The sequence below is a fragment of the Bufo bufo genome, chromosome 2, assembly GCF_905171765.1.
Source record: "Bufo bufo chromosome 2, aBufBuf1.1, whole genome shotgun sequence".
NCBI lineage: Eukaryota > Metazoa > Chordata > Amphibia > Anura > Bufonidae > Bufo > Bufo bufo.
This window is the reverse complement of record NC_053390.1, coordinates 726518235-726543662: the sequence shown is the minus strand read 5'-3', so window position 1 is coordinate 726543662 and position 25428 is coordinate 726518235.

The following is a 25428-nucleotide window of genomic DNA, read 5'->3' as shown; positions in this document are numbered from 1 at the left end:
CACACCATTACTGACCTAATGCCAAACCGGTCATGCTGGAGGATGTTGCAGGCAGCAGAACGTTCTCCACGGCGTCTCCAGACTCTGTCACGTCTGTCACATGTGCTCAGTGTGAACCTGCTTTCATCTGTGAAGAGCACAGGGCGCCAGTGGCGAATTTGCCAATCTTGGTGTTCTCTGGCAAATGCCAAACGTCCTGCACGGCGTTAGGCTGTAAGCACAACCCCCACCTGTGGACGTCGGGCCCTCATATCACCCTCATGGAGTCTGTTTCTGACCGTTTGAGCAGACACATGCACATTTGTGGCCTGCTGGAGGTCATTTTGCAGGGCTCTGGCAGTGCTCCTCCTGTTCCTCCTTGCACAAAGGCGGAGGTAGCGGTCCTGCTGCTGGGTTGTTGCCCTCCTACGGCCTCCTCTACGTCTCCTGATGTACTGGCCTGTCTCCTGGTAGTGCCTCCATGCTCTGGACACTACGCTGACAGACACAGCAAACCTTCTTGCCACAGCTCGCATTGATGTGCCATCCTGGATAAGCTGCACTACCTGAGCCACTTGTCTGGGTTGTAGACTCCGTCTCATGCTACCACTAGAGTGAAAGCACCACCAGCATTCAAAAGTGACCAAAACATCGGCCAGGAAGCATAGGAACTGAGAAGTGGTCTGTGGTCACCACCTGCAGAACCACTCCTTTATTGGGGGTGTCTTGCTAATTGCCTATAATTTCCACCTGTTGTCTATCCCATTTGCACAACAGCATGTGAAATTGATTGTCACTCAGTGTTGCTTTCTAAGTGGACAGTTTGATTTCACAGAAGTGTGATTGACTTGGAGTTACATTGTGTTGTTTAAGTCTTCCCTTTATTTTTTTGAGCAGTGTATGTAAAAAACCTAATACTAAACTAATACTAAAAAAAACTTCCCTCATAAAAATACTTTGTCAAAAAAGTACCCCAAAAAAGTACAGATATGTCCATATTAATCAGAACTATAGAACAATCATGTTACTTAATGTGAAAGCTAAATGCTGCAACAAAATGCCCAAAAAAATTAAAATTCATCAAAAAGTCATATGCATCCCAATGAAAACATCAACTGATCCCACAAAAATCAAACTCCACACAGCTCCATCGATGGAAAAAAGGAAAAACTTCTGGCTGGCAGAATATAAAGACACGAGCAATTTTTTAAAAGTATAATTATAACAAGGATACTAGCGCTGCCCTCTAGGTAGGGGATGTCGCCCACACTATGAAAGAATATATGTGGGGAGCGTCGCTGCAGGGTTCCAATAAGGGGTTAATTGCCAAAACACCCCAATAGATGGGAAAACCTAATGATAATAAGAGAAAAATAGAACCCGCGCTGACTAGTTAAAAGGTTATTTAAAATGGGATAATACCGCAATCTGTGGAATATATTTGAATACCCAGTGTTAGCTGAATATACAGTTGTGTTCCAAATTATTCAACCCCCAATGCTGTAAAGGGTTTTAGGGAATTTAGTGTACATTTGTAATTGTGTTCAGAATGAAATCTTACAAGGACTTTTTAAAGAACCAAATGCAACTAAAATGACATCAATTGTTTTTGTAATACAGTATTAAATGTTTTTTTTGTGATTTCTTCATTGACACAATTATTCAACCCCTTAAAGACTACCACTCTTAAGAACAGAGATTCATTCAAGTGTTTTCGATCAGGTATTGAAAACACCTGTGGATGTCAAGGAGCAGCAATCAAGCATAATAAGCACCAATTAGGCAGATTTAAAAGGACTGTGATACTCAGCTCCTTCTAGAAATTTACTGGTGTGTTTACAAACATGGTGAAGTCAAGAGAATGGTCCAGGAAGACAAGAGAAGAGGTAATTTCTCTTCACAGGAAGGGCAATGGCTATAAGAAGATTGCAAAGATGTTAAACATACCAAGAGACACCATAGGAAGCATCATTCGCAAAATCAAGGCAAAGGGCACTGTTGAAACGCTACCTGGTCGTGGCAGAAAGAAGATGCTGACTTTGACTGCTGTGCGCTACCTGAAGCGCAAAGTGGAGAAAAGTCCCCGTGTGACTGCTGATGAACTGAAAAAAGATTTGTCAGATGTGGGTACTGAAGTTTCAGCTCAGACAATAAGGCGCACACTGCGTAATGAAGGCCTTCATGCCAGAACTCCCAGGCGCACCCCCTTGCTGTCTCCAAAGAATAAGAAGAGTCGACTGCAGTATGCCAAAAGTCATGTGGACAAACCACAAAAGTTTTGGGATAGTGTTCTGTGGACTAATGAAACAAAATTAGAACTGTTTGGGCACATGGATCAACGCTATGTTTGGAGTAGGAGGAACAAGGCCTATGAAGAAAAGAACACCTTGCCTACTGTGAAGAATGGTGGGGGGTCAATCATGCTTTGGGGCTGTTTTGCTTCTACAGGTACAGGGAAGCTTCAGCGTGTGCAAGGTACCATGAATTCTCTTCAGTACCAGGAGATATTGGATGAAAATGTGATGCAGTCCGTCACAAACCTGAGGCTTGGGAGACGTTGGACCTTTCAACAGGACAATGATCCCAAGCATACCTCCAAGTCCACTAGAGCATGGTTGCAGATTAAAGGCTGGAACATTTTGAAGTGGCCATCGCAGTCACCAGACTTGAATCCGATTGAGAACCTCTGGTGGGACTTAAAGAAAGCAGTTGCAGCGCGCAAGCCTAAGAATGTGACTGAACTGGAGGCTTTTGCCCATGAAGAATGGGCGAAGATACCCGTAGATCGCTGCAAGACACTTGTGTCAAGCTATGCTTCACGTTTAAAAGCTGTTATAACTGGAAAAGGATGTTGTACTAAGTACTAAGATTGAATGTCATTTGGGGGTTGAATAAAACTGATAATGATGTGAGCACAGAAAATACATTTGTGATTATTTCATTATAAATGTTATGTTATATTTGTCTGACTTACAAGTGCCTCTTTGATTGAATTGTAAACAAGATGACTGAAATGATCAAAATCAATGTCAAACTGGCCAAAACACTCAATTTCAGTGGGGGTTGAATAATTTTAAAAACAACTGTATATGCTGACTCCTAAGATCATGTATTGCAATATCACCGATATTTAGATGTATCGGTGGTCTTTAGCAAGTATGCATCCAATAGAGTCAAATACAGTATATATGTAGAAAAAGCCAGCAGGCACTTACTAATATGCGCACTCAGAGGCGCGTGTGTTGATGCAGCTGGATTCGTTCGCCGCTTGTTGCGATTCTCCTATTGCGATTCTCCTGTTAGTGTATCTCCCCGCACTATCTTCTGCTCACCTCGGGGCATGCGCGTAACTCCGGCCGGTAGCTCGCGCGCGCACAGGGGAGCGATGTTTACTTGTTGTCCTGGAAACCTTTTGTGTGACGTCACACCCGAAGCTACGGAAGCCTCTAGGGTCCACAATACCTCCGACGCGTTTCGGAATAAACGTATTCCTTCCTCAGGGATGAATGTAGATCCTGTTTGGCTAGTTTTTAAATGCCTGGTTTTTATTGTGCAAAAGTAGAAAAACATAAATTGTAAGAGCAGAGACGTAATTTATATCTGCCAGTGCCCATGTCCCAAAGACTACATTGGAAAAACTTTCAGGGAGCTAAGAAAAAGAGTGGGGGAACATATCAATGATGTAAAGAACAACAAAATTACACCAGTGGTGAGTCACGTGCACGAATATCATGCAGGGGATCCCCGCGCACTTAAGTTCTCGGCTCTTGAACTTGTCCCGATCTCCCCCAGGAAGGGAGACTGGGATAAGAAAATACTACAGGGGGAGGCAGAATGGATATACAGGTGTCGCTCACAAGCACCCTCTGTCCTTAATGAAAGGCTTACGTTTACATGTTTCTTGTAGGACAATACTGTCCCTCCTCTTTGGGATAGTGATGCACAGTTAGGAGGTTTATCCTCCATGGAACTCTTCCCCCTCTGATCTTGCCCTCTGCTTCCCCAAGAAATCAATGTACAGTTCGAACTGACCTTGAGTGCACAAAGCATAAAAAAATAAAATAATCAAATAGGGTTTATTATATCAGTACTAACCCCCAATCTAATATATCATGATTAGGGTCGAGCGAACCCAAACTATAAAGTTCGGGTTCGTACCGAACTTTACGGTGTTCGGCACCCGAACCCGAACATTTCAGTAAAAGTTCGGGTTTGGTGTTCGGGTAATATTAATATACCATCAGATCGGAGTTTTCTCCAATCCGATGGTATATTTTAACTTGAAGCGTCCCCATCACCATGGGAAACGCCTCTAAGTTAGAATATACCATCGGATTTGAGTTAGATCGTGAAAACTCAGATCCGACAGTATATTCTAACACAGAGGCGTTCCCATAGTGATGGGGATGCTTCAAGTTAGACTATACTGAGAACTTTGGACATAACGGCCCCCTGCTGCCTGGCCGCACCTGATCTCTTACAGGGGGCTGTGATCCGCACAATTAACCCGCACCTGAGGGGTAAATTGTGTGGATCACAGCCCCCTGTAAGAGATCAGGTGCTGCCAGGCAGCAGGGGACCAGACCCCGCTCCCTCCTCAGTATTAAAATCATTGGTGGCCAGTGCGGCCCCCCCTCCCGCCCTCCCCAGTATTAAAATCATTGGTGGCCAGTGCGGGCCCCCCCTCCCTATTAAAATCATTGGTGGCCAGTGCGGGCCCCCCTCCCTATTAAAATCATTGGTGGCTAGGGCGGCCCCCCCACCCCCTATTAAAATCTTTGGTGTCTAGTGCACCCTCCCCTCTCCCCCCCTCCCTAATTAAAATCATTGGTTAACAACCCCCCTCCCCCCCTATCATTGGTGGCAGCTGAGCGGCAGTTCCGATCGGAGTCCCAGTTTAATCGCTGGGGCTCTGATCGGTTACCATGGCAGCCAGGACGCTACTGCAGTCCTGGCTGCCATGGTTACTTAGCACTTAGCACTTTTAGCAGCATTATACTTACATGCGCTGTCTGTGGCCGGCCGGCGCTCTACTACTGGTAAGTGAAAGGTCTGTGCGGCGCATTGCTTATAGCACAGACCTGTCACTTACCAGTAGGAGGAGCGCCGGCTGGCCACAGACAGCGCACGTAAATATAATGCTGCTAAAAGTGGTAAGTAACCATGGCAGCCAGGACTGCAGTAGCGTCCTGGCTGCCATGGTAACCAATCGGAGCCCCGGTGATTTAACTGGGACTCCGATCGGAACTGCCGCTCCACTGCCACCAATGATGGGGGGGAGGGGGGTTGTTAACCTGTGGCTACTGGCACCAATGATTTTAATTAGGGGTGGAGGAGGCCGCACTGGACACCAATGATTTTAATTGGGAGGGCCGCACTAACCACCAATGATTTTAATAGGGGGGGGGGTCCGCACTGGCCACCAATGATTTTAATACTAGGGAGGGGGGGCCGCACTGGCCACCAATGATTTTAATACTGGGGTGGGAGGGGGGTCTGGCCCCTGCTGCCTGGCAGCACCCGATCTCTTACAGGGGGCTGAGATCCGCACAATTAACCACTCAGGTGCGACACCTGAGGGGTTAATTGTGCGGATCACAGCCCCCTGTAAGAGATCGGGTGCTGCCAAGCAGCAGGGGGCAGTTATGTACACAGTTCTTAGAATATTATAATTGAAGCGTCCCCATCACCATGGGAAGGCCTCTGTGTTAGAATATACTGTCGGATAACCGTGAAAACTCAGATCTGAAAAAGCTAATACTATTATTTTCCGTTATAACCATGTTATAATGGAAAATAATAAAGTGAAGTTCGGGTCCCCATTGACTTCAATGGGGTTCGGGTTTGGGTCCAAGTTCGGATCAAGTTCGGGTCCTGAACCCAAACTCTTTTTAAAAGTTCGTCCGAACTCCCCGAACCCGAACATCTAGGTGTTCGCTCAACTCTAATCATGATATCTAAGAAATTTTCCTAGATCTGTCAGGTGATGGTTATAATTATCCATTTATACATCTCCTGATCAGATTAGCTACAACTGTTGAGTCATGTCCTTCTCTCCTTTGCAGTAGCCTTGTGGCATAGATGGAACATTGGAGTTTTTCTATGGGGGGGAACTTTTGTACACTTTTGAGCAATCTGGACCCTGGCATTCATCATCTACGTTTTGCCATCGGGCTAAGTCCACTCCCCTGGCTATTTGCCTAAAGTGACTAATTGATCCCCATACCCCCATCCTCTCCATCTAAAATGCTGTTAATTATAACTCATGTAGGGTCGGATTCAGTGCAATTACCATAAGCACTGTAACCTACACTGTAATCCGTCCGGCTGAAGTCTGGAACGCAGCAGTGTCACAAAACCAGAAGTGACATATGCGTTCCAAGAAACGTGATGCTGTCACGGATGTAGTAGGGGAGAACACCAAAATACAACAAAAAGGAAGGGAAAAAACACTAGGCCTCACCGCTAGGGAAAGAAAAGAGTCACCAAATATAAAACCCTGTTCCTGGCCCTAACTCCTATCCGTATGGGCACCTCTCAATGGTAGAGATGCCCATACACAGGAACCTAGAAAACCCTGGTGGCCCTCGGGTGCCTTAATGGTAATGTTAGGGCAGACACAACCCGCTCCTTCCCTGGTGAAGGAACCAGCGTCTCGCTGAGGCCTAGTAAACAACAAAGGTGGGGGGAATACAAAACACAACAAGCGGAACACTTAACTTCTGAGGCTGATGGATGATGGATGAACAGGACTTCAACTAGAACCACACTCCAGCTCTTCCAAAAACCAAATGAAGCTATCCAGAGCAAGGAGTGATGGGTAAAGTCAGACTAAATAGGGGAAGGTAAAGGTCACATGATCCACACCTGAACAGGGAGGGGTGGACATACCAGGAACACACAAAGTGAAACCAAAAGAGGCTGTCAGATCACTAACGTGCAGATAATCTTTCAGACCTTCTAAAACCTGTCACCGGTGTGACAGATGCATGCGTTCCAAGAAACCGGAAGTGGCAGCTCAGCGCGGGTTCTACTCACCGGAAACCTCCTTCCCGGGAGTAGGGACTTGCGCTGTCCCGTATATTTAATATCCACAGCACAGTTACAGTCATGGCCGTAAATGTTGGCACCACTGAAATTTTTCAAGAAAATGAAGTATTTCTCACAGAAACGTATTGCAGTAACACATGTTTTGCTATACACATATTCATTCCCTTTGTGTGTATTGGAACAAAACCAAAAAAAGGGAGGAAAAAAAGCAAATTTGACATAATGTCACACCAAACTCCAAAAATGGGCTGGACAAAATTATTGGCACCCTTTCAAAATTGTGGATAAATAAGATTGTTTCAAGCATGTGACACTCCTTTAACCTCACCTGGGGCAAGTAACAGGTGTGGGCAATATAAAAATCACACATGAAAGCAGATAAAAAGGAGAGAAGTTCACTTAGTCTTTACATTGTGTGTCTGTGTGCGCCACACTAAGCATGGACAACAGAAAGCGGAGAAGAGAACTGTCTGAGGACTTGAGAACCAAAATTGTGGAAAAATATCAACAATCTCCATCTCCAGAGATCTAGATTTGCCTTTGTCCACAGTGCGCAACATTATCAAGAAGTTTGCAACCCATGGTACTGGAGCTAATCTCCCTGGACGTGGACGGAAGATAAAAATTGATGAAAGGTGTCAATGCAGGATAGTCCGGATGGTGGATAAGCAGCCCCAAACAAGTTCCAAAGCTGTCCTGCAGGCTCAGGGAGCATCAGTGTCAGCGCGAACTATCCGTCGACATTTAAATGAAATGAAACACTATGGCAGGAGACCCAGGAGGACCCCACTGCTGACACAGAGACATAAAAAAGCAAGACTACATTTTGCAAAAGTGAACTTGAGTAAGCCAAAATCCTTCTTGAAAAACGTCTTGTGCACAGATGAGACCAAGATAGAGCTTTTTGGTAAAGCAAATCATTCTACTGTTTACCGAAGACGGAATGAGGCCTACAAAGAAAAGAACACAGTACCTACAGTGAAATATGGTGGAGGTTCATTGATGTTTTGGGGTTGTTATGCTGCCTCTGGCACTGGGTGCCTTGAATGTGTGCAAGACATCATGAAATCTGAGGCTTACCAACGGATTTTGGGTCGCATTGTAGAGCCCAGTGTCAGAAAGCTGGGTTTGCGTCCGGGATCTTGGGTCTTCCAGCAGTACAATGACCCCAAACATACGTCAAAAAGCACCCAGAAATGGATGACAACAAAGCGCTGGTGTCACGGCCTTTGCTGTGTGCGCTGTGACACTTGTGCCATGCTTGCGGTTGCCGGTGGCAACGTGTTGCTGTTAAGGTATGTGGTGGCAGTGTCTCGGCTTTGGTTGTGTGCGCCGTGACATGGTTGCCACGCATGCTGTTGCCGGTGGCAACGTGGTGGCTGGTGTGTGCACTTCCCCTTTAAGTTGTAGCCTTCCCCTGTCTGGTGCGGTAAGGGTTACCTCCTTGATTGGGTGTGGTCGCTTTGGGCTATTTAGCTTCTTCAGGATGCCTGTAGCTCAGTGTTCCTCCAGGCTTGGTGTGTGCTGGTGGTTCACTGCTCCTGGCTTTACCATCTGTCCAGTGAGGGCCACCCTTGTGGTCATCAAGGTCTTCCCAGTTTCTCCCTTGTATCCTCTATGTACCCTACCTCACTTGTTTGGTGTGGGTTTATGTTCTGGGTTTGTTGTACGTCTTGTTTGTTGTTACATGTCTGGGCTGTTGGTGTTTGTCCCTGCATGTGTGCAATACGTTTTCCCTGTGTGTGCTGTACCTCCGCGAGGGGGCTGGTTTCCCGGAGGGGGAACCAAAAGCCTGTAGGCAGCGCTGCCTGGAGCTTCCTCCTCCGCGAAGGAGCTGGTTTCCCGCAGGGGTGAACCATAAGCCTGTATGCAGTGCTGCTGCTCTGGCAGAGTTGGTATGCTGGATTCCTGTGTGGTTGTTTGTACTGTGACCTGCTGTGTGTTCGGGCTCCTGTACTTATGCACGGGTTCCAGTTGTGAAGGCTTCGGCAGGTAAGTGAGTTGTCTTGTTCTTACCTGCCGATCCTCTAGCTGTGTATGGGCTTCCCTTTTCCCTGTTGCTGGGCCATTTGAGACTCCTGTTCATCCATGTCTGGGACAAACAGGTCGTCTCTCCCCTGCTCCTATGTGAGGGATTATCAGGGCAACTCAGGGCCATAGGTATCCTGGTATGAGCCGTCCTACCATCCAGGTCCGCTCATACAGTGAGGAGTTAGGGTGAGGATTAGGGACGCAATAGGAGGTGACCTGCTCGCTTATTCCCGCGTCCTGGCATTGCTGCTTCCCCTTTATCCCTTTACATTGTACGGTGGGGGGTTTTCCCCACTCCCCACCGTGACAGCTGGAGATTTCTGAAGTGGCCAGCAATGAGTCCAGATCTAAATCCCATTGAACACCTGTGGAGAGATCTTAAAATTGCTGTTGGGAAAAGAGGCCCTTCCAATAAGAGAGACCTGGAGCAGTTTGCTAAGGAAGAGTGGTCCAAAATTCCAGGTGAGAGGTGTCAGAAGGTTATTGATGGTTAAAGGAAGCGACTGATTTCAGTTATTTTTTCCAAAGGGTGTGCAACCAAATTAAGTTAAGGGTGCCAATAATTTTGTCCAGCCCATTTTTGGAGTTTGGTGTCACATTATGTCCAATTTGCTTTTTTTTCCTTCCTTTTTTGGTTTTGTTCCAATACACACAAAGGGAATAAACATGTGTATAGCAAAACATGTGTTACTGCAATACTTTTCTGTGAGAAATACTTCATTTTCTTGAAAAATTTCAGGGGTGCCAACATTTATGGCCATGACTGTAAGCCCCACGGCCATACAAAACCTGGCAGGAGGCAGTCCGGACGCGAATGGGTCATATCACCAGTAAGTTCTATCAACCGCTGGTACGCTAAGACCTCAGCGAGCCAGTAGGTAAATACATACTTTTGTGATTTATTGCTAGGTGATATCTCTCTCCAACAACAGGGGAGCCCTTGTGATACATCCAGCCCCTGCACGGTCCGCCTCGGTTGTCTCACCCAGGACATAGTACATTTTCTATTTATTTATCTTTCTTTGATCTAAGATGTTATACACATGTATTGATTATATATATCCATCTCTAACCAACCCCCTGATAAGCCCTGGTGAGGGAAACGCATCAGTGTTATAAATATTGTTATATCATTGTTCTTTCTTCCCAACATATAGGGTTGTACAGGGCCAGACAGGGCAGGTACGGGGACAGGGAAATCCCACCATCAGGGACATCCCTTGGCAAAGGCTAATTTAGGGCTGGTACAGGGAGAGATATTCCCTAGCACCCATCTAAGTGCCCCTAGCCTTTCCTCGGTCCATACCATAGCCTATGTCATAAGTGCCTATGTAGTTTTTGTACTATCTATACGGCATCGAATTCACCATTCATGGTGGTAGCTGGGCGATATCTTTGAGGTCACCCAGGTATCATAGGGTGATTAATTTTATATTAACTATAATTAATAAAAGCTATATTTTAAAGGGTCTATATACTCTATGCTAATACTTAGAAAAACATGAAACCTATATAAAAGGGTATCACCATAATCGTACTGACCTGCAGTATAAAATTCATGTCATTTATGCGATATACTAAATGGCAAAAAACAAAAAATTGCATATTTGCTGTTTTTTCACACCTCCTTAGAATAAACTCTAAAAACAAATTTTTTCCAATACATTACATGTACTCCAAAACACAAACTGTCCTACAGGAAGCAAGCCCTCAACCAGCTATGTCAACAGAAAAATAAAAGGTTATGGAATATGGATATCAGAAGTGGGGATGGAAAAGAAAAAAAATATTCTGTGTCCTTAAAGGGGTTGTCTATTCTTTTAAAATGTATTTACCCCTTAACCAGCATTAACTGTAGGGAAATCCATACTCATTTGCTCAGCACCTCTCCATTCTGGCCCCATGGCACCTAGGATCTCTCCCCTAGACTTCTGGTCCTTGTCTATCAACTTCAGCAGTGCATGCCGCTTGGGACATATCACCACTGAGGCCAGTCATTGCCTGCAGTGAAGGCTAGAGATGAGTGAAAATTCGTTCCCACTTTGTTTGGTAGTAAAAGGTGAATTGCGTTATGGATTCCGTTACTACGGACCATAACGCAATTCTATGACGGAATGCCTTTAGAGGCATTCTGTTATTCATTCCGTCATAATAGAAGTCTCCCCTGCATAACGGAAATGGGACGGATCCGTTTTGCAGCCCATAGACTTCTGTTATGACGGAATGAATAACGGAATGCCTCTAAAGGCATTCCGTCATAGAATTGCGTTATGGTCCGTGGTAACGGAATCTATAATGCAATTCACCTTTTACCACCAAACGAAGTGTGAACGAATTTCATAAGCGGAAATTCGCTCATCTCTAGTGAAGGCCATGGAGTGATGGAGACCGAATCGCATGGCATGGACCAGGTAAGTATGATCACCACTGCTGGTTGGCCACTCTGTAAGGTCTTTTATAGTCTTGGATAACCCCTTTAAGCCTGTGTAAATACTTTAACAAATCTTCTTCATCTAAATAGTGGTCACATCAAATAAAGCCATAAAACCAGCAGCAATGGGACAGATTATTCTCATTAAGTGAAGCTTAATAACCCCTGTAATGTGGGCATTAGCCTTTTTAAGTGCAAGTTAAACTTCAAAAAAATAACAACTCCACTTTCCTACACGTCTTGAAGAATTCCAGTAGAACATTATTTCAATGGTCTAAATCCAGGATCACAAAGCCTAATGTCATGAATGCCTTGTTGAAGTGCTGATCCTCAGGAAGCATTTCCCATGGGGTCACCATAGGCTTAAGATGGGATCTGAGAGCGGCAGTAAACATGGTCCTGTTATCCTATTTACCCTGCGTTCAAATAAACAACATATCTAAGGTTGACCCTACATACAACTAGCCTGAGGACCACGTATATGGGGTCAAAAGAAGTCGACTGCATAAGAATGTATACAGATCCTATAGAAGCCAATGATAAATCCATATGATGCAGCTAATTTTAACATTTAGCTTTATGGCTGCGTGTAGGGATGCAGAGGATTTGGAGCTCTGTATCAGAAAAAATTGAGCTACAATCCCTATATATTATCAAATTAATCAACAAGAAATGTAGATGTAAAGCAAATGAGGTTTGCATTTGGAGGTATGTATTTGGTAATAGTTCTTCAACATCAATCACAAGTATAGCAAAACCATTGCTGAACAGAATAGAAATATGCGGTCGATCTCTAAACATGCTTTCGCTTATTTCTTGGTCCTCTAAAGCTCTATCAATCAACAGATGGAGAAATGGAGCACATATTCCTGTTGACCACTAGGTGGCATAAACTGACTCTAGGAAAACGGGATAGAGCTTGCTTGTGTAACCTGAATCCATCTGCAGCAAAATATCCAATCAATGGTGACTTGTTTTCTTGGGACACCAGATGTCTAACAAATATTCTTCCTAATTAACCCATCAATGGCCAGGTCTGAAAAGGTCTTAGTGACCAGATACTTTTTGGTGATTTAGCTCCCGGGGTGATATAACGGCCCTAATATTTTTATTTGCTGACTACCAAAATTATTTTTGTGACTTTTTTTTACGTGATACTTTATTAATGTAGCTTTTTTACATCTTTTTTAGTTTTATTTAGTTTTCCTAATATCTTCCTGCACCAACGGAGGATGCGCTTAATTAATGACAGCGTCTTATCATAAATTAAGTCCATCCTTCGACAGTCCATGCACCTAGAATGAAATCAGGAAACTGGTAAAAATGAGGATAAATTTGCCAGGGTCGATGGCCCTACCCACAACACACCTCCATCACACCCCCTTTTCAGAAAGTAGTGAGAGCAGCAGTAAAACACCATTTGCACAAACATTTTTTTGCGCAAATGACATTTAAAAACCTGAGGTTTGTGATTTTTTTTAATGCCAGCTTTCTGGCATATGAGGTAGATGAATCTCTCGCTTTATTCTTTAAATATGCAGGGCCGCACCACTAATTCATTTATTTTTTATTTGGCACAATGCAGGAGAGAAGCACTATGGGGGCATCTAGGGGCCCTAAGAAGGGGCACTTTTTACTGGCACATTATGGGGGGCACTATGGGGAAGGAAGGACTGGGGGCACTATGGGGAAGGAAGGACTGAGGGCACTAAGAAGGGGTATTTTATATGGGGACACTATGAGGAAGGGAGGAGAGAAACACTAGGGGGGCACCAACTGGGGGCGCTAAGAAGGTGCATTTTATATGGGGGCACTATGGGAGCATCTACTGGGGGCACTAAGAAGGGGTATTTTATACTGGCAGATTATGGGGGGGACTATGAGGGCATCTACTGGGGGCTTTGTATAGGGGCATTTTATACTGGTACATTATGGGGGGCACTTTGAGGAAGAGGGGATAGGAGCACTATAGGGGCATTTACTGGGGGCACTATATAGGTTTTTTATATTGACACATTATGGGGGCACTATGGGGACATTAGCTCAACTGGGGGCACAAAGAGGGGGTATTTTTTTTACTGGCACACAGAACAGGGGCATTTTTGTACTAGTGCACATTATTAGGGGACTTTTTTTGTACTGGTGCACATAAGGGGGCATTTTTCTACTGTCACATTATAAGCAACATTATTACTAATGGGGAGCATTATGGTGGGCTTTATTACTACTGGGGGAACATGATTACTAGTATGGGCACTATGGGAGCATTATTGCTTCTGGGCCGGGGAACAGTGGGGACATGTTGGGGGCACTATTACTACTAAGTGCACTCTGGAAGAGAATTATTATTATTGGTGGGACTTTTGGGAGCACTATTACTGTGGGGGCACACTGGCACAGTATCAGCTTAGCACATTTATTTTTGGGGGACATTATGTTTACAATAGTAGTGTCAGGGACACTATTTGCTGGGCGCAGTTATTTTAGGACACTGTCAATAATTATTGAAGGGCACTATCTGCGTGGTACTAGTACTATCAGGGGGTTTATCTGTTTCTCCAGTATAATATTAGGGAGCACAGCAGGCACAGTATTGGAGGTGGTAGGATGATTTGTTCAGAAGGTGAGAGGATCATGGAAAAGTAGGAAACTAAGATGTTTTTTTGTCAAACTACAGAGACGAGAGATGGGTGAAAAATCATCATGGCTATCTGGTCTGAATGGAGAAGATGAGAAGAGAGAAAGTCTACATCAGAGGAGACATCACTGGATGTAATAGGTATGTGTATAACCCTGTATGTTTTATAGTGATATATGTAATGTTAGGAGGGAAGGGGTTAGTTTGAGAATTTGGTATAGGGATTGGGGGAGGTGGGCGCTGTTTCAATTTTCGCCTCAGTCAGCAGAAAGGCTAGGTGCACCCCTGTTCCTCTGATATATAATACACATATTTTTGAGTGAAATATACTGGTAGGAAATTTAAATTGTGAACCCCACTGGGGACAGCAAGTGATGATAATGTCTGTAAAGCTCTGAGGAATATGTCAGCGCTATATACCACCTAGGTTTTAGAGGAAGAAAATAAGGAAAAAATATTTTTCATCAGACCTTAGCTCAGACCCCCAATCAGACTCCCAATGTAAATCAGACCTCAGAAAAGACCCCCAGTGTTAATAAGATCCTTAATCAGACCTCAGATCAGACCTCCATATTAATAAGTTCCCCATTTACACCTCGGATAAGACTTCCATGTTAATAAGTCCACCAATCAGACCTCAGATCAGAGCCCAATATGAATGACCCACGTTCAGACCCCCATGCTCAGATCAGAGAAAAAAAATAAAACAACTTACCTCTCCTGCTCCAGACGCCGCCGCCGCTCATGTCCTCCAGCTCTCTTTCTATTCTTCCTGCCACGCACTGTTCTGTGACCTGAAGCCGCACAACATGAGGTCACAGAGCGCCGACTTCCTCACGCCATGTGCAGTCACAGCACAGCAAACAGCCGAAGAAGACCAGGAAGCGGTGAGTAGAGAGCCCGGGGAACACTGCATTTACCACTTCCCGATTCTCCTGTAACAATGAGTGATTCCATTAGTATTTCCCGCCCACTTTGGGCGTAAAAAAGTACGTCTTAGAAGGAGAAAAATACCATAAGTGAGTCAAATAAATAAAGGGGTGACTATAGCAGCATTTTCTGGTGGCATAGGTTTTTTCATGTTTATATATTTTTTCTTTTATCTATATATCATTATAATGATTGTAAACATGTTTTGGTGCATAATATATCCCACAGAAGATCATTTAAAAAAAATGTATTTTTCACTTTAGCAACACTGTATTGCCAGGTCACATGTCAAATGTGCCATTAAGAAACAATGAGGGGAATGTATCATGAGGTAATATTTGAAGTAAATACACTGTCCTGCAAGAGCTACAGCATTGATCGTCAACAGAGTGACCAGCAAGCCACAGCTTTACAGGCCCTGATGCTCGGTGAGGTACTACAGTTTAAACACCCATCACCTAGATAACATCCAGGCCAGACTAACTCAAAGCCTGCATTACACAGTGTATACCTATGTCCACAAGTGCCAACCAGAAATTAAATAATATCAGCAAGACAGCATATCAGAGGCGCCATTAACTGCCTCTTTGCCCACCACCATACCTCATCATCTGGGGACTGAAATTTCACTTTGTGCAAACCATTTCTTGATGTACTATAAATTATATTTGGCACTGAGTAAAGAGAGACTTTTATTCTCTTATTTCTGGCCTGAGTCTTTATATTGCCTTTCCACTGGACCGATCCCGGGGAGCAACAGCAGGCTACTGCAACTTTCCTGTGAATTTTTTGCAATTTGTATTTTTGCAGCCCAATCAAAGCTCTAAAATAGTCACGTGACAGCAACAAGGTGCATAAATGTTTTTGGTCACATGAGTTTTGCTGTTGCGTGACACATGCATTGTGTAGATTTGCCTTTTTCATAACATGAATGGTTAAGGTCTAAATTCTGTTTCTGAGAACTGCTTGACATCTGTGTTGCATCGAGTCGACCAACTTCTGACACCTCTGAACAGGTCTTCCAGTCCTGGACGATTGGAATACATCACAGCTTTTCAGCATTTTTTATTTTTCTGATAAAACACATAACTCTGTTATAATGGAATTTATAATGCAAACCGGAACCCGCCCTAAGTAAGCTAAAATCTCAAACATTTTTTCAGTTTATACATTACATTTTTGAGTTTTTAAATAAATATGCTGCCACTGAACAGCCATTTTTTTCTTTACTTTCTAGAAAGGATTAACACAAACTGGATACATTTTGCTATTGTTTTGATTTGGAGTTGAACGTGTAGTATTTCCAGAGCATTTATACTTACAGAAATAACAGTTATAATGTTTTTGCGCTTTATTTGCTTTTTTAAACTCACTGCTATTTTTGAACACTAGTGTATGTATCATACATATTCTAGCATGTTTAAAAATGATATCTATATATACACTGAACAAAAATATAAACGCAACTGTTTCGGTTTTGCTCCCATTTTGCATGAGCTAAACTCAAAGATCTGAAACATTTTCTACATACACAAAAGACCTATTACTCTCAAATATTATTCACAAATCTGTCTAAATCTGTGTTAGTGAGCACTTCTCCTTTGCCGAGATAATCCATCCCACCTCACAGGTGTGGCATATCAAGGTGCTGATTAGACAGCATGAATATTGCACAGGTGTGCCTTACACTGCCCACAATAAAAGATCACTCTGAAATGTGCAGTTTGATCACACGGCACAATGCCACAGATGTCGCAACATTTGAGGGAGCGTGCAATTGGCATGCTGACTGCAGGAATGTCTACCAGAGCTGTTGCCTGTGCAATATATATGTTCATTTCTCTACCATAAGCCTTGTCCAAAAGGCGTTTCAGAGAATTTGGCAGTACATCCAACCGGCCTCACAACCGCAGACCACGTGTGACCACACCAGCCCAGGACTTCCACATCCAGCATGTTCACCTCCATGATCGTCTGAGACCAGCCACCCGGACAGCTGCAGCAACAATCGGTTTGCATAACAAAAGAATTTCTGCACAAACTGTCAGGGAAGCTCATCTGCATGCTCGTCGTCTTCATCGGGGTCTGGACCTGACTGCAGTTCATCGTCGTAACCGACTTGAGTGGGCAAATGCTCACATTTGATGGCGTCTGGCATGTTGGAGAGACTTTCTGTTCATGGATGAGTCCCGGTTTTCACTGTTCAGGGCAGATGGCAGACAGTGTGTGTGGCATCGTGGGGGTGAGCGGTTTGCTGATGTCAACGTTGTGGATCGAGTGGCCCATGGTGGCGGTGGGGTTATGATATGGGCAGGCGTATGTTATGGACAACGAACACAGGTGCATTTTATTGATGGATTTTGAATGCACAGAGATACCGTGACGAGATCCTGAGGCCCATTGTTGTGCCATTCATCCACGACTATCACCTCATGTTGCAGTATGATAATGCACGACCCCATATTGCAAGGATCTGTACACAATTCCTGGAAGCTGAAAACATCCCAGTTCTTGCATGGCCAGCATACTCACCGGACATGTCACCCATTGAGCATGTTTGGGATGCTCTGGATCGGCGTATACGACAGCGTGTTCCAGTTCCTGACAATATTCTGCAACTTCGCACAGCTATTGAAGAGGAGTGGACCAACATGCCACAGGCCACAATCAACAACCTGATCAACTCTATGCAACGGAGATGTTTTGCACTGTGTGAGGCAAATGATGGCCACACCAGATACTGACTGGTTTTCTGACCCCTTCCCCCCTACAAAAAGTAAGGCAAAACTGTGCACATTTCATAGTGGCCTTTTATTGTGGGCAGTCTAAAGCACACTTGTGCAATATTCATGCTGTCTAATCAGCACCTTGATATGCCACACCTGTGAGGTGGGATGAATTATCTCGGCAAAGGAGAAGTGCTCACTGAGGCCTCATGCACACGACCGTTGTGTGCACCCGTGGCATGGTGCCATTTTCCGTTTTTTTTTCGCGGACCTATTGACTTTCAATGGGTCCGTGGAAAAATCGGAAAATGCACCGTTTGGCTTCCGCGTCCGTGATCCGTTTTTCCAGTCCGTGAAAAAAATATGACCTGTCCTATTTTTTTCACGGACAACGGTTCACGGAGCCATTCAAGTCAATGGGTCCGTGAAAAATCACGGATGCACACAAGATAGTCATCCGCGTCCGTGATCCGTGTCCGTTTTTCCTATCATTTTCAATGCAAACTTGACTTAGTTTTTTTTTTTCACTTTTCATGTCCGTGGATCCTCCAAAAATCAAGGAAGACCCACGGAAGAAAAAACGGTCACGGATCACGGAACAACGGAAATCCATTTTGCGGATCGCAAAAAAAAATGGTCGTGTGCATGAGGCCTAACACAGATTTAGACAGATTTGTGAACAATATTTGAGAGTAATGGGTCCTTTGCGTAGAAAATGTTTAAGATCTTTGAGTTCAGCTCATATAAATGGGAGGAAAACTGAAAGTGTTGCGTTTATATTTTTGTTCAGTGTATATATAAACAAACAAAGATTAGCGCAGCACCATTAATAACTTGATAAGCATAGTGCCTGCAGTCCGGATATATACCGACATCAAACTGTTATAAATGGAAAAAAGAGCTGCAGCACATCCAATTGGTGAAAACTGTGTCGTCCTTTATTCACCCATACAGCGACGTTTTAGTCCTCTTACTGGGACTGTTCTCAAGCCAACAGACATTCTTTTTCCATATATACAGGTGAAACTCGAAAAATTTTAATATCGTGCAAAGTTCATTTATTTCAGTAATGCAACTTAAAAGGTGAAACTAACATATGAGATAGACTCATTACATGCAAAGCGAGATATTTCAAGCCTTTATTTGCTATAATTTGGATGATTATGGCTTACAGCTTATGAAACCCCAAAGTCACAATTTTGAGGTCCCCTTTGCTCAGGGGATATGGATTAATTAGCTGACTAGAGTGTGACACTTTGAGCCTAGAATATTGAACCTTTTCACAAAATTCTAATTTTAAAGAGGACCTTTCACCGATTCTTACCCTATGAACTAACTATACATACATGGAGAGCGGCGCCCGGGGATCTCACTGCACTTACTATTATCCCCGGGCGCCGCTCCGTTCTCCTGCTATGCCCTCCGGTATCTCCGTTCCCTAAGTTATGGTAGGCGGAGTCTGCCCTAGCGCTGGCCAATCGCATTGCAGAGCTCACAGCCTGGGAGAAAATAACCTCCCAGGCTGTGAGCTCTGCGCTGCGATTGGCCAGCGTTAGGGCAGACTCCGCCTACCATAACTTAGGGACTGGTATCTCCGCCTACTATAACTTAGTGAGCGGAGATACCGGAGGGCATAGCGGCAGAACGGAGCGGCGCCCGGGGATAATAGTAAGTGCAGTGAGATCCCCGGGCGCCGCTCTACATGTCTGTATAGTTAGTTCATAGGGTAAGAATCGGTGAAAGGTCCTCTTTAAGCTGCATTAATGCAATTCCTTTTAATTTGCATTACTGAAATAAATGGACTTTTGCACGATATTCTAATTTTTCGAGTTTCACCTGTAAATTTATATATACAGTTGCAAGAAAAAGTATGTGAACCCTTTGGAATGATATGAATTTCTGCACAAATTGGTCATAACATGTGATCTGATCTTCATCTTAGTCACAACAATAGACAATCACAACAAAGGTTGATGAGACGCACAGGACTGGGGAAAAATTAGGAGGAGGTGCTGCCAGAAAAAGAGGATCCGCCCTTCCTCTAAAGTGAATAAATAATGATAAAAAGTATACTGGGCACACTCACTTATGCAGAATCATACATTTATTTATGGACATATAAGGTAAAATATAGTCAATAGTTCTAAAAGCACATATAAAATACAATCAAGCAATATAAGAACACATTAGTACAATAAAAATATTATTCAATACAAATAGAATAAATAGGTATAGAATAATATAAATAATTGGAATAAATAATTGGTGCCAGCCGTGGAAAGGCTGAGGATGGAAAGGATCAGTCCATATAACGAAAAAATGGAAAAAAAAATATATATGTATGAAATAGCCCAACTGGTGGCTTGTGCTAGTCTGATGACTAGCCTCACAAAGTCCTATATAGTTCACAGTCCTGATTCGTTAGAAGAGAATGATGTAACTGTGGTCAAAGCAATTCACTTGAGTGAGTATACTCGCGGCGTCCCGCTTATACTCACTGTGCAATGCGGTTCTTTGTACAGGTAAACTTGGAGACCAATGTCGTTCTCGGCTACTCCTGTAGCAACTGAATGATGCTGTGCCTTCTCTCCGTGCCCTTACAATCCTCTGGCTACCGCTCCATAGTAGCAGGGAGCCGGTCAGCGCTGGGACTCACAAATGCTTTTCCCCACGTCGGCTGGTATGTGACACACTCCTTGTGTGTTTGCGCTTGTAACTGCCGGCGTGTCAGGGGTTGGTAAGACACAGAGTTCTCAAAGGGTTTGAATTACCGCAACAAATTGTCTATAAATGGAGAAAGTTCAGCACTACTGCTACTCTCCCTAGGAGTGTCCGTCCTGTAAAGATGACTGCAAGAGCACAGCGCAAACTGCCCAATGAGGTGAAGAAGAATCCTAGAGTGTCAGCTAAAGACTTACAAAAGTCTCTGGCATATGCTAACATCCCTTCTAGCGAATCTACGATACGTAAAACACTAAACAAGAATGGAATTCATGGAAGGATACCACAGAAGAAGCCACTGCTGTCCAAAAAAAACATTGCTGCACATTTACAGTTTGCACAAGAGCACCTAGATGTTCCACAGCAGTACTGGCAAAATATTCTGTGGACAGATGAAACCAAAGTTGAGTTGTTTGGAAGAAACACACAAAACTATGTGTGGAAAAAAAGAGGCACAGCACACCAACATCAAAACCTCATCCCAACTGTGAAGTATGGTGGTGGGGGCATCATGGTTTGGGGCTGCTTTGCTGCGTCAGAGCCTGGACGGATTGCTATCATCGAAGGAAAAATGAATTCCCAAAGTTTATCAAGACATTTTGCAAGAGGACTTAATGCCATCTGTCCTCCAGCTGAAGCTCAACAGAAGATTGGTGTTGCAATAGGACAACGACCCAAAGCATAGAAGTAAATCAACAACAGAATGGCTTAAACAGAAGAAAATACGCCTCCTGGAGTGGCCCAGTCAGAGTCCTGACCTCAACCCGATTGAGATGCTGTGGCATGACCTCAAGAAAGTGATTCACACCAGACATCCCAAGAATATTCCTGAACTGAAACAGTTCTGTAAAGAGGAATGGTCAAGAATTACTCCTGACCGTTGTGCACGTCTGATCTGCAACTACAGGAAACATTTGGTTGAAGTTATTGCTGCCAAAGGAGGTTCAACCAGTTATTAAATCCAAGGGTTCACATACTTTTTCCACCTGCACTGTGAATGTTTACATGGTGTGTTCAATAAAAACATGGTAACATTTAATTCTTTGTGTGTTATTAGTTTAAGCAGACTGCGATTGTCTATTGTTGTGACTTAGATGAAGATCAGATCACATTTTATGACCAATTTGTGCAGAAATCCATATCATTCCAAAGGGTTCACATACTTTTTCTTGCAACTGTGTGTATATATATATATATATATATATATATATATATATATATTCAGGAAAAATCAACGCAGCACTCTTCTTGTAAAAAACGCAGTGACTTTATTCACACATGTGATACAAAACAGGCAACATTTCAATCCTCTTCCGGGATCCTTCTCAAGCCATGTGCACAGACCAACATCCTGCTGGTTACTATATACATATCCAGCTTTCCAATACATGTGTACAACATCGCTTAATCAAGTGATTACAATTAGTGACAGCTGATACAAAATCAAGTGTTCTTAAAAAAAATTGGGTCTTTCACTTGACTTCCATAACCCTCAGGATCATTTAAGAAATTCCAAATCACTGTCTTACTGTGTTCCACCTCAGCAGTGATGGCGCGCTGTGAGAGACCCTGCTTATGCAGTTCAACAACCCGACCACGTTCAAAAATGGATCCTTTTTTTGCCTTTGCCATCACAACATGTGACTACCTGACAGAAAATGACAATGAATCCACATCTTTGCACAGATTTGGCCTTTTAACCTCTTAAGGACACATGACGTACCGGTACGTCATGATGTCCTGGTACTTAAGGACACATGACGTACCGGTACGTCATGAATGGTTCCGATCACTGCCGCTCGGCGGGCGGTGATCGGAACACGGTGCCTGCTCAAATCATTGAGCAGGCACCTGGGGCAAATGCGCCGGGGGGTCCTGTGACCCCGCCATGTCGGCGATCGCAGAAAACCGCAGGTCAATTCAGACCTGCGGTTTTCTGCGTTTCCGGGATATTCGGGTCTCTGAAGACCCGATAACCCGGAACAGGATGGTGATGGTGGTGTGATTTCACTCCACCAATCCCCATCCAGCGATCCTGAGTGATGATGGTGACATCACCACTCAGGATCGCTTTCTGATTGGTCTGTGGGCGGTCCGGCGGCAATTTCAAAAGAGGCAGGCGCTCCTCTCCTCCTCCTTTTGTGTTCCGGAGCCGGAGGAGAGAGGAGCTGCCTGCACGTGTGTCTGCCTTCGCTGCCAGCACCCCCAGGACCCGATCTGTGCCCCCAGGACCCGATCTGTGCCCCAGCACCCCCCATCAGGTACATAGGGACAGCACAGGGAAAGTTTGGTTTAGGCAGGGAAAAAAAAGGGAAAGTTAGTTTCTGAACTTTGATTGCATCACCCTAAGTTAGGTTGTCTGGGGTCCACAGCACAGCTGTGTGACCCTAGACCCCCCAGAGGTGCTGCCACTTCCCCCCCACCCCCTGCCCCCCCCCCACCTTTTTTGGGGTGCATTTTTTTTTTCTTTTTTGGTGTACGCTGACTGTGGCCGGCACTTAGTGTCCGGCCACTGTTAGCGCATCGCACACCTCACCGCTGATCAACTTCGGACGGTTGATCAGCGGTTTTGAATTTTTTTTTTTCACATTTTTTGCCCTTTTTTTAGTTAGTTGTTTTTTTTTTTCTGTTAGTTTTAGGGTGAGTTCGTGAACACCCGTGCCCCCACACACACGCACACAAAATAAAGAGTTACACACACGCACATATACACGCAGACACACACTCCCCTATGGCCCGCCGGATGTTCTCGGCCGAGGAGGCATACGCCCAGCTTGCCTCCGACTCCGAGAGTCCCAGTGAGGACGAGGATGACCCCACTTTCCTGTTGTCATCCGCGTCCTCCTCATCATCTAGCGATGATGATGAGCCCCCAAGGCGGCGGAGACGCCGCCAGGCGGAGCAAGGGGACCGCCATGTTAGGGACCCTGTGGCCCAGCCTAGTACGAGCAGCTCTGGGGCTCGTACTGGTTTCCCGGCCCACCAGTTAAATCCACCGGAGCACCCTGCCGGTGAACTTGTCTGGTGTAGCCCAGAGCGATACGAGCCCGTGATTCCTGATTTTGTAGGCCAATCAGGAATCCAGATTTCCACAGTGGGCTACACTGAATATGACTTTTTTCGTCATTTTTTCAGTGACCCACTGGTAAATCTGATGGTGGAGCAGACGAATCTGTACGCCCAACAGTTCGTCGCTCAACACCCGGGCTCCTTTTTGGCCAGGCCCGGTGGCTGGACGCCGGTCAGTGGAGCCGAAATTAGGACATTTTGGGGCCTCGTGCTGCATATGGGCCTGGTCAAGAAACCCAGTGTCAGGCTGTACTGGAGTGGGGACGTCCTATACCAGACCACACTTTACAGTACAGCCATGACACGCTCCCGGTTTGAGGCCATCCGGAAATGTCTGCATTATTCCGATAATGCAGCATGTCCACCCCGAGGTGATCCTGCCCATGACCGTCTGTATAAGATACGGCCGGTCATCGATCACTTTGGGGCCAAATTCATGGAGGCCTATGTACCTGGAAGGGAGGTCGCAGTTGATGAGTCTCTCATTGCGTTCAAGGGGAGACTCATTTTCCGCCAGTATGTGCCCTCCAAGCGGGCGAGGTATGGCGTAAAGCTATACAAAATTTGTGAGAGTACCTCAGGGTACACTTACAAATTTCGTATATACGAGGGGCGAGATTCCCGGATTCAACCACCAGAATGTCCCCCCACTCTGGGTGTTACCGGGAAACTTGTGTGGGACCTTATGTACCCACTGCTGGATAAGGGTTACCACCTGTACGTGGATAACTTTTATACCATTATCCCCTTGTTCCAGACCCTTGCCGCCAGATCCACGTTCGCTTGTGGGACCGTGCGGAAAAATCAACGCGGCCTCCCTGCCCTCCCCCTCCAGGTACCTATCCCCAGGGGTGAGACCCGTGCCCTTACCACTGGAAACCTGTTGCTGGTCAGGTATAAGGACAAGAGGGATGTCCTTATGCTGTCCACAATTCATGGTAACGGCATCACCCCTGTCCCTGTGCGAGGTACCGCGGCAACGGTCCTCAAGCCTGATTGTATCGTCGCCTACAATCGGTATATGGGAGGAGTTGATCTCTCGGATCAAGTCCTCAAGCCATATAACGCCATGCGCAAAACCCGGACATGGTACAAAAAAGTTGCGGTCTACTTGGTGCAGGTTGCCATGTACAACTCTTTTGTACTATCCCGAAGCGCTGGCAGCACAGGGACATTCCTCCAGTTCTATGAGGCAGTCCTCAAGGCCCTGATCTTTTCGGACCGGGAAAGAGCAGGCCGGAGTACCTCGGGAACTGTAGGTGCCCGGATCGTCCCTGGCCAACACTTTCCAGGTGTGGTCCCCCATACTGGAAAGAAGGGACGAACCCAAAAAAGGTGCAGAGTGTGTCACAGGAGGGGGATACGGAAGGACACCACTACTCAATGTGACATGTGCCCCGATCATCCGGGCCTCTGCATTTACGGTTGCTTCAGGGAGTATCCCACTTCCATGGAGTACTAAATTTATATCCCAATTTAGCACTGACATCGGATAAAAAAACTGGTTCTCAGACTTGAGACACCCAAAAAAACGAAAATAATTTATTAAAAGTAGACATATTAGGTATTGCCGCGTCCGTAATAATCTCCTCTATAAAAATACCCCATGACCTAACCCCCCAGATTAACACGGTCAAGGAAAAAAAAAAAAAAAAAGGTGCAAAAAAAGATTTTTTTTTGTCACCTTACATAACAAAAAGTTTAATAGCAAGCGATCATAAAGTCATATAGCCCCCAAAATAGTGACAATAAAACCGTCCGCTCGTCCCGCAAAAAATGAGCCCCCACATAAGATAATCAGATAAAAAAAATAAAAAAAATGACACCTAGACTTTAGAGATACAAAATTTTTT